Here is a 12,724-nt window from a genome sequence, read left to right as displayed (position 1 = left end):
AGGTGATCAAACCAGTCAGTCCTAGGTGATCAACCCTGACTGCTCTTTAGAAGGCCAGATCCTGAAGCTAAAACTCAAATACTTTGGCCACCTAATGAGAAGGAAGGACTACTGGAGAAGAGCCTAATGCTGGGAAAGATTGAGGGCAATAGAAGAAAGGGACGACAGAGAATGAGGTGGCTGGATGGAGTCACTGAAGCAGTAGGCGTGAGCTTAAATGGACTCCAGAAGATGGTAGAGGACAGGAAGGCCTGGAGGAACGTTGTCCATAGGGTTGCGATGGGTCGGACACGACTTCGCAGCTAACAACAACAACAAAATTTATATATATATATACTGTATACACAGACACACACACACACACACACACACACACATACACACACATATATACATACACATATATATATACATACATATATACATACACACAGACACACAGAAACACAGACACACACACACACACACACATATATATATATTTGTGTAAATTACTAACAAAGAATTAAGGGAGACTGAGATGCATTTCTGACTCATTAGTCTTCATCAATCAGACATACCCTTCTGAGATTCGAACCTGGGCTGATTGCACATTAGGCAGTGTTTTTACCTCTTGAGCCACAGGTTCTCTCTCGCTCTGTTGCCCCATGTTTGGGGCCTAGCAAGGTAATCTAATAGTTAACATATGACACATATCTCTCCCCTTGCAGAAAGCTAACAGAGCGAGAGAGAACCTGTGGCTCAAGAGGTAAAAACACTCCCTAATGTGCAATCAGCCCAGGTTCGAATCTCAGAAGGGTATGTCTGACTGATGAAGACTAATGAGTCAGAAATGCATCTCAGTCTCCCTTAATTCTTTGTTAGTAATTTACACAAATATATGAACTGTCCGGTGTGACTACAGCCTGTTCGATGGCCTTTGAGATAAGGCTGAAAACAGGAAATAAAGATTTGCCCCATGTTTGGGGCCTAGCAAGGTAATCTAATAGTTAACATATGACACACACACACACACACACACACAATATATATATATATATATATATATATATATATATATATATATATATATATATATATATATATATATATATATATATGTAATCTTTATTTATTTAATTTATTTATTTTATTAGATTTATATACCACCCTTTCCCAAAGGACTCAGGGCGGTTTACAGGGTATTTAAAACAAGAAATACAAAAGTTAAAAACAATTAAAAAATTACATCAATCCCTGAAAAAAAGTAAAACCCCCAATTAAAATTAAAATTAAAATTCTCAGCCTTTATGAATACACTGTGTATATATGTGTGTATACACACACACAGAGGGTGCATTCAGAAAGTATTCAGAACCCCTTCACTTTTCTCCATTTTGTTATGGTGCAGCCTGATTCTACAGTTGTTGAAATTCATTTTTTCTCATTAATCTACACACAGTACCCCATAATGATGAAGTAAAAACTGAATTTTATAAATTTCTGTAAATTTATTAAAAAGAAAAAAACCCTGAAGTATCACTGGCATAAGTATTCAGACCCTTTTCAACAACACTTGAAATTTAGCTCAAGTGCCTCCAATTTCTCTTTATCATAGCTGATATGTTACTACACCTTGATTTGAGGCCACCTGAGGTAAATTAAATTGATTGGACATGATTTGGAAAGACACACACACCATTCTATAGAAGGCCTCACAGTTGACAATGCATGCTGTAGCAGAGCAAAAGCCTTGAGGTCCAAGGAACTGCCTGCAGAGCTTAGACAGAGGCAGGATTATTGCAAGGCACAGATTTGGGGAAGGCTAGAATAAAATTTCTGTTGCACTGAAGGTTCCTAAGAGCACAGTGGCCTCCAAAATTCTCAAATGGAAGCAGTTTGGCACAACCAGAACTCTTCCAAAAGCTGGTCACCTGATCAATTGGGGCGGAAGAGCCTTAGTAAGAGAGGTGACCAAGAACCTGATGGTCATTCTGACTGATCTCCAATGATCCTGTGTGGAGATGAGACAAAGTTCCAGAAGGACAACCATCACTGCAGCCCTCCACCGATCTGTGCTTTATGGTAGAGTGGCTAGACAGAATCCTCCTCAGTGCAAAACACATGAAAGCCCACTTGGAGTTTGCAAAAAAACACCTGAAAGACTTTCAGATTGTGAGGAACAAGATTCTCTGCTTTGATGAAACCAAGATTGAACTGTTTGGCCTCAATTCTAAATATTGAGGAGGAAATGAGGCAGCACTCATCACCTGCCTGATATCATCCTAACAGTGAACCATGGTGATGCTGTGGGAGTGTTTTTCAGCTTCAAGGACCGGGAGGCTGGTAAGGGAGGAAAAGCTGAATGGAGCAAAGTACAGGGATATCCTCAATGAAAACCTGTTCTACAGTGCTCAGGACCTCAGACTGGGCCTAAATTTCACTTTCTAACATGACAACGATCCTAAGCACACAGCCAAGACAACATAGGAGTGTCTTAGGGACAACTCTGTGAATGTCCTAGAGTAGCCCACCAGAGCCCTGATCTGAATCCTATTGAACATCTCTGGAGGGACCTGAAAATAGCTGTCCACTCACAATCCACCTTGACTGACCTTCAGACGATTTTCAAGGAAGAATGGCAGAAAATCCTCCAGTCCAGGTATGCAAAGCTTGTTGCATCATACCCCAAAAGACTCAAGGCTGTAATTGCTGCCAACGATGCTTCAACAAAATACCGATTGAAGGGTCTGAATACTTATGTCAATGTGATATTTGATTTTTTTTTTCTTTAGAGGCATTTCTAAAATTCTGTTTTTACTTTGTCATTATGGGTACTGAGTTTTGATTAATGAGAAAAAATGAATTTCAACAGCTGTAGAATCAGTCTACAGCATAATAAAATTGACAAAAGTGAAGGGAGTCTGAATACTTTCTGAATGCACTAAGTATATAAATTTATTGGTCACCATTTTCTCATTTTACCCAGCTACAAAGCTTTCATTTTATCTCAGTCCATCTACTCATGCTTGTTCAAGACTTCTCACAAAAGAGCAATTAACAACCAAGTCTTTCAGAATTTTTAATTTCCTTTTATTATTTCCACAGTCAGTTGATGAACTTCCGTTTGATTTACTATTAGAAGTCAAGTTGAGAAATGAAGGGTGGGGAGCGGCTAAGCCTATGTATGTTATTCTAGAGCTGCATAACTAGCTAATAGTAGATTTATTTGATTTAATATCACTTACATTCTACTAAAATTATCTTTGAATTTAAACATATAATAATGTTATCCAATTGAGTAGTACAGCAATTATGGTCTGTTCTCTTCTGGCTCTCCAATGAACATATACAAATATGGCCTTTTGAGGCAAAATCCTTGATAAGATGATAGGTAGATAGCTTCAAGAACACCTTGGACATCAAGCTTGATCAATTTGAAAATATGAATACTAAATATCATGTACTAAATAATATGCACTTAAATGTTATCATAGGGAAATTACTTTCATATTCAATTCTTTTGTTCCATATACTTTATTTAGATTTGAGATGACTTGTATGTTTTGTTGTTCCAAACAAGAAGTGTAACTGATTTTAGATTATCTGGAAAAATTTCAGATAAACATAATGTTTTTATCATGGTAATTCTAGTATTAGTTGTCTATGCTTAGAGTAGATAATGGATTAAAGTAGTCTCTTATGAGCCTAAATTTAATGCAGTAAATAATGCTTTACACATAATTTAAATGAATGTTTATGACCTTTTGTCTATGGTAAATTACTCTTAAATTTTTACTTTTTGTTAATGCCTATATCTGTCCTATAGAACAGAGTCCCCCACCTTTTCTGGCTTTGCAGATTGGCAGGGGCAAGGAGGGCAAAGGGGACAGATCTGCACAAATGGCAGGCAAGCACATGTCTGTACAGCTCATTTGCTTGAGCGGTGGGCACACATGCCTGCCACTCATGCAAATGGAGCACATGTGCACATGCTTGCCAGCTGCTCATGCAAGGTGGGGATGTCTGTACACATTCACCCACTGCTTCAGGGAGGCCTACATCCTGGTAGTGGGCTGGGGGTCAGATGGGTTGGGGACCCTGCTGTAGTAGATATATAACAGGGGGGAAAAATAAATAGAAAATTCTCATCTGTAAGATAAGAGATAACATTTATTGTCATGTTTTACTTTGGGCACAACGACAAACATCAAAAATGAAATTTAGTTGCCCACTCTCAAAGTGAACACATACATGACACACACCTAAACATGCAATTTACAACATATACATACTACAACTACAACATATGTATAGACCTACACCCCTACATAAATATAATGTATGAATATTAAACACTGTCCATCTTGATTAAACACTGTCCATCTTGATTAAACACTGTCCATCTTGTATCAAGAATGTTGTTATTCGTAATGCAGCAACTTTATATGTAAGAAGTGCTGGGAGTATAAAAAGAGAAATTTGGTAAGAAATTGGACTACTCTTGGACTATTCTGTAAAATTCTAGCTATCTACTTCACACTGAAGATTCAGAAGAACATGAAGTTCAGTGGTGGAAAAAAGTAAAGTACTGCATTTAGACAGGAAAACCAAATGTATAGGTGCAAAATAGGTGGTACCTGGCTCAACTGTAGTACTGTGAGAGAGATCCAGATGTCATAGTCAATCACCACTTAAGTATGAGCCAGCAATGTGCTGCAGCAGCAAAAAAAGAGACAATGCAGTCCTGGGCTGCATCAACCTACTGTAGGAATAACTTCAGTATCAAAAAAGTGATTAATGCTGCTTTATAATGCATTATCGAGGCCACACTTGTGATACAGTATTGTATCACCACAGTACCAAAAAAATGCTGAGTCTCTAGAAAGTGTCCCAGTAACAAAGCTGATAAAGGATCTGGGGACTAAATCATATGATGAATGGTTGAGAAAGCTAGGGATGTCTAGCTTATCAAAGAGAAGGATTAGTGGGAACATAACATGATAACTGTCTTCCAGTACTTGAGGGGCTGTCATAAAGAAGATGAGATTGACTTATTCTCCAAAGCACCTGAGGACAGGAGAAGAAGTAATGGGTGAAACCCTGTTAATAAGGGTACTTCTCCTAGAAGTAAGGAGAAATTTTCTGCCAGTGAGAGCAATTAATAGCTTGCCTCCCAGGGTTTTGGGTGCCTCCCAGGATTGTGCTATGTTTGTCATCTTGAGCCACTGAAGGAAAGATGGGATACAAACCAAACCAATAAATAGTAATTCAGAACAATAGTTACAATCATTAATTCACATGAATTTGTACCTAAAGTTGCTGTTTTGCTACTGGGTAAACCACAATTTTAAACTGTGTTCACAATCTTGAGAAATGTAGAGCTACAGTGTAGTGCCTATTATAGTGTTAATTTTCAGCTGGCCAGAGAAGCAGTTAGAAAAAGATTCTGCTGAATAGTATAAAATTTTGCCTGTATCTCAGTACATGATGCAATATGTGATGACTTGAAGCATGAAGGGAAATCTATAGCTTTCTTTCTGTCATTTCAGTCTTTAATTAGAAATACAGCTGCAGAGATTCATTAAAGTTAGATGAAAAATCAATCCCATTGGTCCACTAGTAAGTTGTATTAGTTAATACCAGGATGTCATCAACAAAAAGATACAGGTTTGAATTAATTTTGTCTCATCCCTGAATCTTCTTAATGTAACACAAATGGCCAGGATCCTAAGCCTAAAGTCTATTTAAATCTATCATTCTAAAATCTGGAATTGGAAAAGACCTTTCTGCTGAGAATAGAATAAAGGAGTTCTAGCTATAGGGGCTGTTACAAATATATGTGCTAGTAGATTAAAAGTATCAAAAGAGAAAAGAGTGAAAAAAGGAATTTCAATATTAGAAAGAATATTTTCCTAATAAACTAAATTCAACACATTTTTTTAAAATATCAGTTCAAAATGTATGGATGGATTTTAAAATGGGTTCAATGTGTTTTAAAGTACTAATTAATGCAAGAAAAATAGCCTTATAGAAAATCCAGTTTTATATTCAGCCATAATTCTCCACCATTTTTTTCTATCGCAAAATGCAAAGCATAATATACAATAGAAGAAAGTGAGATAGAAAAGGTCAGCCATGCTTTAACAACAGCAAAAAGAATAATCCCTGGAAGAGGGGTCTTCAAACTTGGCCCTTTTATGACTTATGGTCTTCAACTCCCAGAATTCCTCAGTCAGGCATGCTGGCTGAGGAATTCTGGGAGTTGAAGTCCACAAGGTATAAAAGGGCCAAGTTTGAAGATCCCTGCCCTAGAAGATGGAAAAATAATGTAGTTCTACAAGTGGTGTATTGGAATTCGTAGGTATGTGATTTAGCATTTCTTGAGGAAACTATATTTTCTACTAATCAGAAAATGTCACTTTATCTCTCCCAAATTCTTGATGAACACTGAAAGTTTAGTTTCCTCTTTTAATGAGTTACAGTCAGACAAAGCTGGAATATAGTTGCAATTATAGATTCTTAGAGGTGTTTACTTGTATGATATTTTTCTTTTTCTTTTTGACTGTGGCAAATTGTTCATTTTTATTTTATGTATGACTGTTTAAAAATGAATTAATAAAAACAATTTTACTTTTTTTAAAAAAGTTCCCAAGCCAAAATTTTAAAAACTGGAAAAAGCCAACAACATAGAATGAAGACATTAAATTTTTATCATGTATTCAACAACCTTTAGTTCTATAAACAGCTTTTAGTTTATAAAGTCTAGTAAAATATACTAAGCCTTTCTGTTATTTTGATCACATTTGCAGTGTTGACTTTACAGTCATCAATATTTCATCCTCAGATTTTGTAGAGCAACAGTAAAAGTACAATGGCAAAAACGAACATTGGATAGCATCACCCACAGAGAACTCAAAAGTCAGCTCTGTTTTCTCATGAGTTTTACATCAATACATTTTACATTCAAGTTTCATTCTCTCCAAGACCAATTAATCATTTGTTTTTATGCACCAGCACTTGTTTATTCTCTCACCTTTTTCGTGATACTGAATCCCAGCTTGGTGGGGCCTGTCAATCAGGCATCTTCTTAGGTTAATAAATGAGATGATATTTCTTAAAGAACCCAAGCTGAATGTTTATTTTAAATTTAAAGTATCTGTTAAATAGTGGGTTCTTTGGCGCAGGAATGAAGACGCAAAGCTGAGTACAAGGTAACTCATAATTTATTTCGTGAAGAAACTGTACTGGGGAAAAGGCTGCAACTAGCCGCAATATATACTCTAGCCCCTAGGTGGCAGCCAATAGGTTTGAATCAACCATTGCCACTTGGAGATAGCCAATTGCAGCACAGGAGACTTGTAGTCTGGGTTGCTGGAGAGCCGTTAGCTGCACCAGCAACCCACGTGGTATACTTTAAGAGCCCAGTACATAACACCCCTCCCCTCTTAGACCAGACCATAATAACACCAATTAGTCTCAACAATTGTCAAGACTCATTATCTAAACACAATAAAATAAAAAGTGATAATAATAATAAAAGTAAAAAAATGTAGGTTACAATGTTATTAAACAACGTCTCAATGAATAGGCTTCAAAAATGGCACTTTTAGACAGTTACATCATAGCACTAATTTCTGTAGTGTAGTGGCAACAGGAATTATAACAATATATAGCTCTTTATTTTACAACGTAATCTGCAAGATATGAAGGAGGCTTGTGTGCCCTAGAGGAACATCTTGGAGTTCCCATCATTTTGTGGTCTACCAGCTTACCCAGTGGGCTGGGTAGACTTGTGTCCCTTTGTGCTCCTGAGTCAAGGGGATTCTATGCACTCTGGCTGGCCTCTCCAGGTTGGCCCACCCCAGAGTCAGACAGTTTGGCAGAGTAGGCACAGCAGTTGCTGAAGTTCAGCTGGCTTGCTCCTTCAGGGGACCCATGTTGCACTCCAGGGCTCCCCAGTTCTCCCTCCGGTTCTGCCTCAGTTAAGAAGGAAAAATCCTGATAATAAATGTGAGGACTTGTTTGGCCACAAGTTTGAGGATCTTGGGAGGGACTTATGATGCAGTCCTCACTTAGTGGCCATTCTGGAAACTGTTTCCTGAGCTGATCAATGTGTCATCTGACAACTTGATGGATACAACAGTATCCATCCCCTATTTCCACCAAGACAGGACCAAATACTTTGCAGCTCAAGCTATAGCAGTGATTGCCACTATCTTCTTGTCTCCTCAAAATGGCAAGCATAATACCAAGGCTTGGTGGAAAAACAACAAGAAACAAATACTTTGCTTCACGCAAATGGTTTAAACAGGAACAATATGTGTCAGTTAAACATGTATTCACTGTCTAGCCCTTCACTTAAAATTTAATCTTCCTTATTTGGGACTGCTGCACTCAAATTATTCATGGGCCCTCTCGTCATTCTTCTGTTTTACAGCTCTCACAGAAGTGAAACAATCAAATGTAATAATTATACCATTATGAAGCAAGTGTGGAATTAGCATCTGCTCCTGAGGAGTGTGAAGCAAATGGGTACTACTGGTAAATTAGTTAAAGGCATACTAAGGCTGCAATTAGAGGCACATTATATTTCTATTGATTTAAATTCTACTGGATTTAACTCAGATCCATAATCTTGAGTTAGTCATAAATATCTTAAGAATATCTGTCATCCTGATATCCTTGGTGAACTTGTTGCCTTTCAGTCCAGACTGAACCAACAAAGTGGCATGTAGAGAACAAAGTGAAATTTTCCCATGTACAGAACAGACAGAAATACAACAGATAACGCTCTTCTTTGTTTAGAAGAACAGGCAGTGCTAGAGAAACATAGACTGATGTAAAGAATCGGATCCATTTTATTAAGAGCCTAAAGAAACTGACCGTATTTGATCCATTATGATGCTATGAAGCCTCTTTTGGACTTTCCAAAATCTCCTTCTTGCTGTTGCCCATGGTTGCCAAATGAGTTCCAATTCAGGATTTTGGTTTCAAACAACAATGGCCCTATGTTTGAAATTCAGTGGAATCTAAAACACAATTTATGATCAGATATGTGCAGTAGATTCTTTGTTTAAAGACAACAGGGTTGTCTTAAAATCTCACATCTGGAACAGTCACCATATATTTAGACCCTGTTAAGATCTGACATGTAAAGGTTGAAATGTTGTTGTTGTTAGCTGCAAAGTCATGTCCGACCCATCTAGACCCCATGGACAATGTTCCTCCAGGCCTTCCTGTCCTCTACCATCTTCTGGAGTCCATTTAAGCTTCAGTGACTCCATCCAGCCACCTCATTCTCTGTCGTCCCCTTCTTCTATTGCCCTCAAACTTTCCCAGCCTTAGGCTCTTCTCCAGTGAGTCCTTCCTTCTTATTAGGTGGCCAAAGTATTTGAGCTTCACCTTCATGATCTGGCCTTCTAAAGAGCAGTCGGGGTTGATCTCCTCTAGGACAGACCGGTTTGATTGCCTTGCAGTCCAAGGGACTCGCAGGAGTCTTCTCCAGCACCATAGTTCAAAGGCCTCAATTCTTTGGTGCTCAGCCATTTTTATGGTCCAACTTTCACTGCCATACATTGCAACTGGGAAGACCATAGCCTTGACTATATGCACTTTTGTTGACAGGGTGATGTCTCTGCTTTCTAGTGTGCTGTCTAGATTTGCCATGGCTTTGCTCCCGAGGAGCAAGCATCTTTTAATTTCTTGGCTACAGTCCCCATCTGCAGTGATTTTGGAGCCCAGGAAAATAAAATCTGTCACTACCTCCATTTCTTCCCATCTATTTGCCAGGAATAGAGAGGGCCGGATGCCATGATCTTGGTTTTCTTAATGTTAAGTTTCAACCCAAGTTTTGCACTCTCCTTCTTCACCCGCAACAAGAGGCTCTTTAGTTCTTCTTCACTTTCTGCCATCAGAGTGTGCCCTGCTTCATTTTGTAATCCAAGGCCAAACTTGCCTGTTATTCTGGTTATCTTTTGGCTTCCTACTTTAGCATTCCAATCTCCCATGATGATAAGGACATCATTATTTGATGTTAGTTCTATAAGGTTCTGTAGGGCTTCATAGAACTGGTCAGTTTTCATCCTCTTCAGCACCTGTGGTTGGGGCATCGACTTGAACTACTGTGATATTGAATGGTTTGTCTTGGATTCGAACTGAGATCATTCTGTCATTTTGGGGATTGTATCCCAGTATTGCTTTTCCTACTCTTTTATTGACTAAGAAGTCTACTCCATTTCTTCTGAGGGATTCTTGCCCGCAGTAGTATACCTGATGGTCATCTGAATTAAATTCACCCATACCTGTCCATTTTAGTTCCCTGATTCCTGAGATGTCGATGTTCAGTCTTGTCATCTCTTGTTTCACCACGCCCAGCTTGCCTTGATTCATGGATCTTACATTCCAGGTTCCTATGGAGAAAAAATCTTTACAGCATCGGACTTTCCTTTCACCACCAGATACATCCACAGTTGAGCGTCCTTTCGGCTTTGGCCCAGTTGCTTCATTCTTTCTTGCGCTACTAGTACTAGCCCTCTGTTCTTCCCCAGTAGCATATTGGACACCTTCCAACCTGAGGGGCTCATCTTCCAGCGTCATATCGTTTTGCCTTTTGGTACTGTCCATGGGGTTTTCATGGCAAAGATACTGGAGTGGGTTGCCATTTCCTTCTCCAGTGGATCACGTTTTGTCAGAACTCTCTGCTGTGACCTGTCCATCTTGGGTGGCCCTGCATGGCATATTTCATAGCTTCACTGAATTACACAAGCCCCTTCACCATGACAAGGCAGTAATCCATGAAGGGGAAAGGTTGTAATACTATTCATATAAAAAGTAAAATATAGAGGCATACTTATATATAGGCATGCCGTTTACCTTGCTGTAGAGGTTCAGTGCCTTTTTTCCAACTAATAGCAGCCTTAGGAGAGGCACTGGGTTTGCATCCACTAGTTACTTCACCTCCCACATGGATAACTGATGGTTTTTTTCATGGGATATTTAGAAAAGTCAGGAGCTGAAGCTATAAATAAATAATAAAAAAATAATCAATCAATTAATCAAAACAGCTTTGGGCTGTGGAGCAAAACCTGAAGCTCCAAATCATGTATGGTCCCATCAAAAGTGTTGAGTATGGCTTTTAGAGGCTCTCCATGATTTAATAAAAGCAACTTATAAATGTATGAAAAATATCCATATTAATGGCACTAAATCAATATATTTAGATTAACATGTACACTTCTCCAGTTTACAGCATAAAGGATATGTTTTCTTCACAAAATATCCAGTCCTAGATCTCTAAAGCATATGTGCTCTAAAACATGCTTTGACATTTCTTAGAAATGAACAGGGCTTTAATTCTACATACATTAACTGGTAGCAAGGCCCACTAAATTCAGTTATTTTTATTTTTGAATAGAGTGCTACATAAAACCTTCTTTTTTTCCCCTATGACATGCATGCATTTTCTTCTTTAAGATTGTCTTTCTAATCAACTTTTAAGAAATTTTACTTGTTTTAATCTCTGTTGTCCTGTTTATCTTTTTCAGTCTTAAACTTACCCAAGACTCTTAGTTCAGCATTGGAATAAATGGAATCTTTTTTTTTCTGGAACACACTGACAGAGACCAGAATCTGACATGTTCAGCACACTTATAGTAAGAGTGCCATTTTCAATTTGAATTCTTTCCTACAAAAATAAAAAAGCCGTAAAAAAGAAAGTACATAACCATATAAGTTCAATGCCCACATTGTTTTTGACAGAACTTTTATTATATAACTTTTGTGGATTGCTGTTAGCTGCCCAGAGTTTGTCTGTAAGATGGGCAGCCATATAAATGAATGAATGAATAAATTAAACACATTTTAAAATTAACCTCTGTTTGAATGGGAAGGAAGCATAGAATAGAATAGAATAGAATAGAATAGAATAGAATAGAATAGAATAGAATAGAATAGAATAGAATAGAATAGAATAGAATAGAATAGAATAGAATAGAACCAGAAGGGATCCTGGAGGTCTTCTAGTCCAGCCCCCTGCTTGAGCAGGAGAACCTATACCATTTCAGACAAGTGACTGTCTAGTCTCTTCTTAAAAAGAAGAGCACGCACGATTTTTGGAGGCAAGCTGTTCAACTGGTTAATTGTCCTCACTGTTAGGAAGTTTCTCCTTAATTCCAGGTTGCTTCTCTCTTCGGTCAGTTTCCAAACATTGTTTCAATTTTCCAACTTCTTGTGTGCCTTTACACATTACAACTTTGCTCCATGAGCTGCATTGCTTGCTAATTTGCCTGGTATTGTTTTTGACCTTTAAAGCCCTTCAAGGTTATCTGAGGGACCACCTCCCCCAACTACAACTATCTGTCCATTAACTCTTGCAGAGAAGGCACAAGGTGGATCACATTTGCCAGGGAATTACATTTAACATTTCACAGAAAGTGGGCCCTCTATTGTGGTTCCCACATTATGGAATCTTCTCCCGAAAGTGAGATTAGCTCCATCTCTCTCAATATTCCACAAATTCCTAAGACCCGACTATGTAATCAGGCCTGGAGGGTCCTAGAGAACCAGGAAGATTTTGCGTTGGCTCCCTTGCTGTGGTTAATATGATTGTGTCCTATTTTGTGTGCTTCTTTTATTTTTATATTTAATTATGATTGTTTACATATTTACTATTTTTTGTGTCATATGCCAGCCAGAATCATTTTCTTGGGAAATGCCTGACTGTAAAAATTTGATAAAAAAATCA

The 12,724-nt window shown here is 38.1% G+C and overlaps 1 pseudogene across 1 annotated transcript in view; it reads right to left on the bottom strand.

Moving 5' to 3' along the window:
* LOC310634807 (contactin-6-like) overlaps positions 1 to 12,724 on the bottom strand; it is a 185,424-nt pseudogene that overhangs the window by 76,673 nt on the left and 96,027 nt on the right. The window contains exons 5-6 of the transcript in view: positions 11,538 to 11,665; positions 10,855 to 10,999 (exon numbers count right to left, since the gene is read on the bottom strand). The product of the transcript in view is annotated as a contactin-6-like (transcript). The remainder of the gene's footprint in view (positions 1 to 10,854; positions 11,000 to 11,537; positions 11,666 to 12,724) is intronic.

This window comes from Vipera ursinii (genome assembly GCF_947247035.1).
Source record: "Vipera ursinii genome assembly, chromosome: 2".
NCBI classification, from domain to species: domain Eukaryota; kingdom Metazoa; phylum Chordata; class Lepidosauria; order Squamata; family Viperidae; genus Vipera; species Vipera ursinii.
The sequence above is the reverse complement of the archived record's forward strand: the minus strand, read 5'-3'. Positions and strand labels throughout refer to the sequence as shown.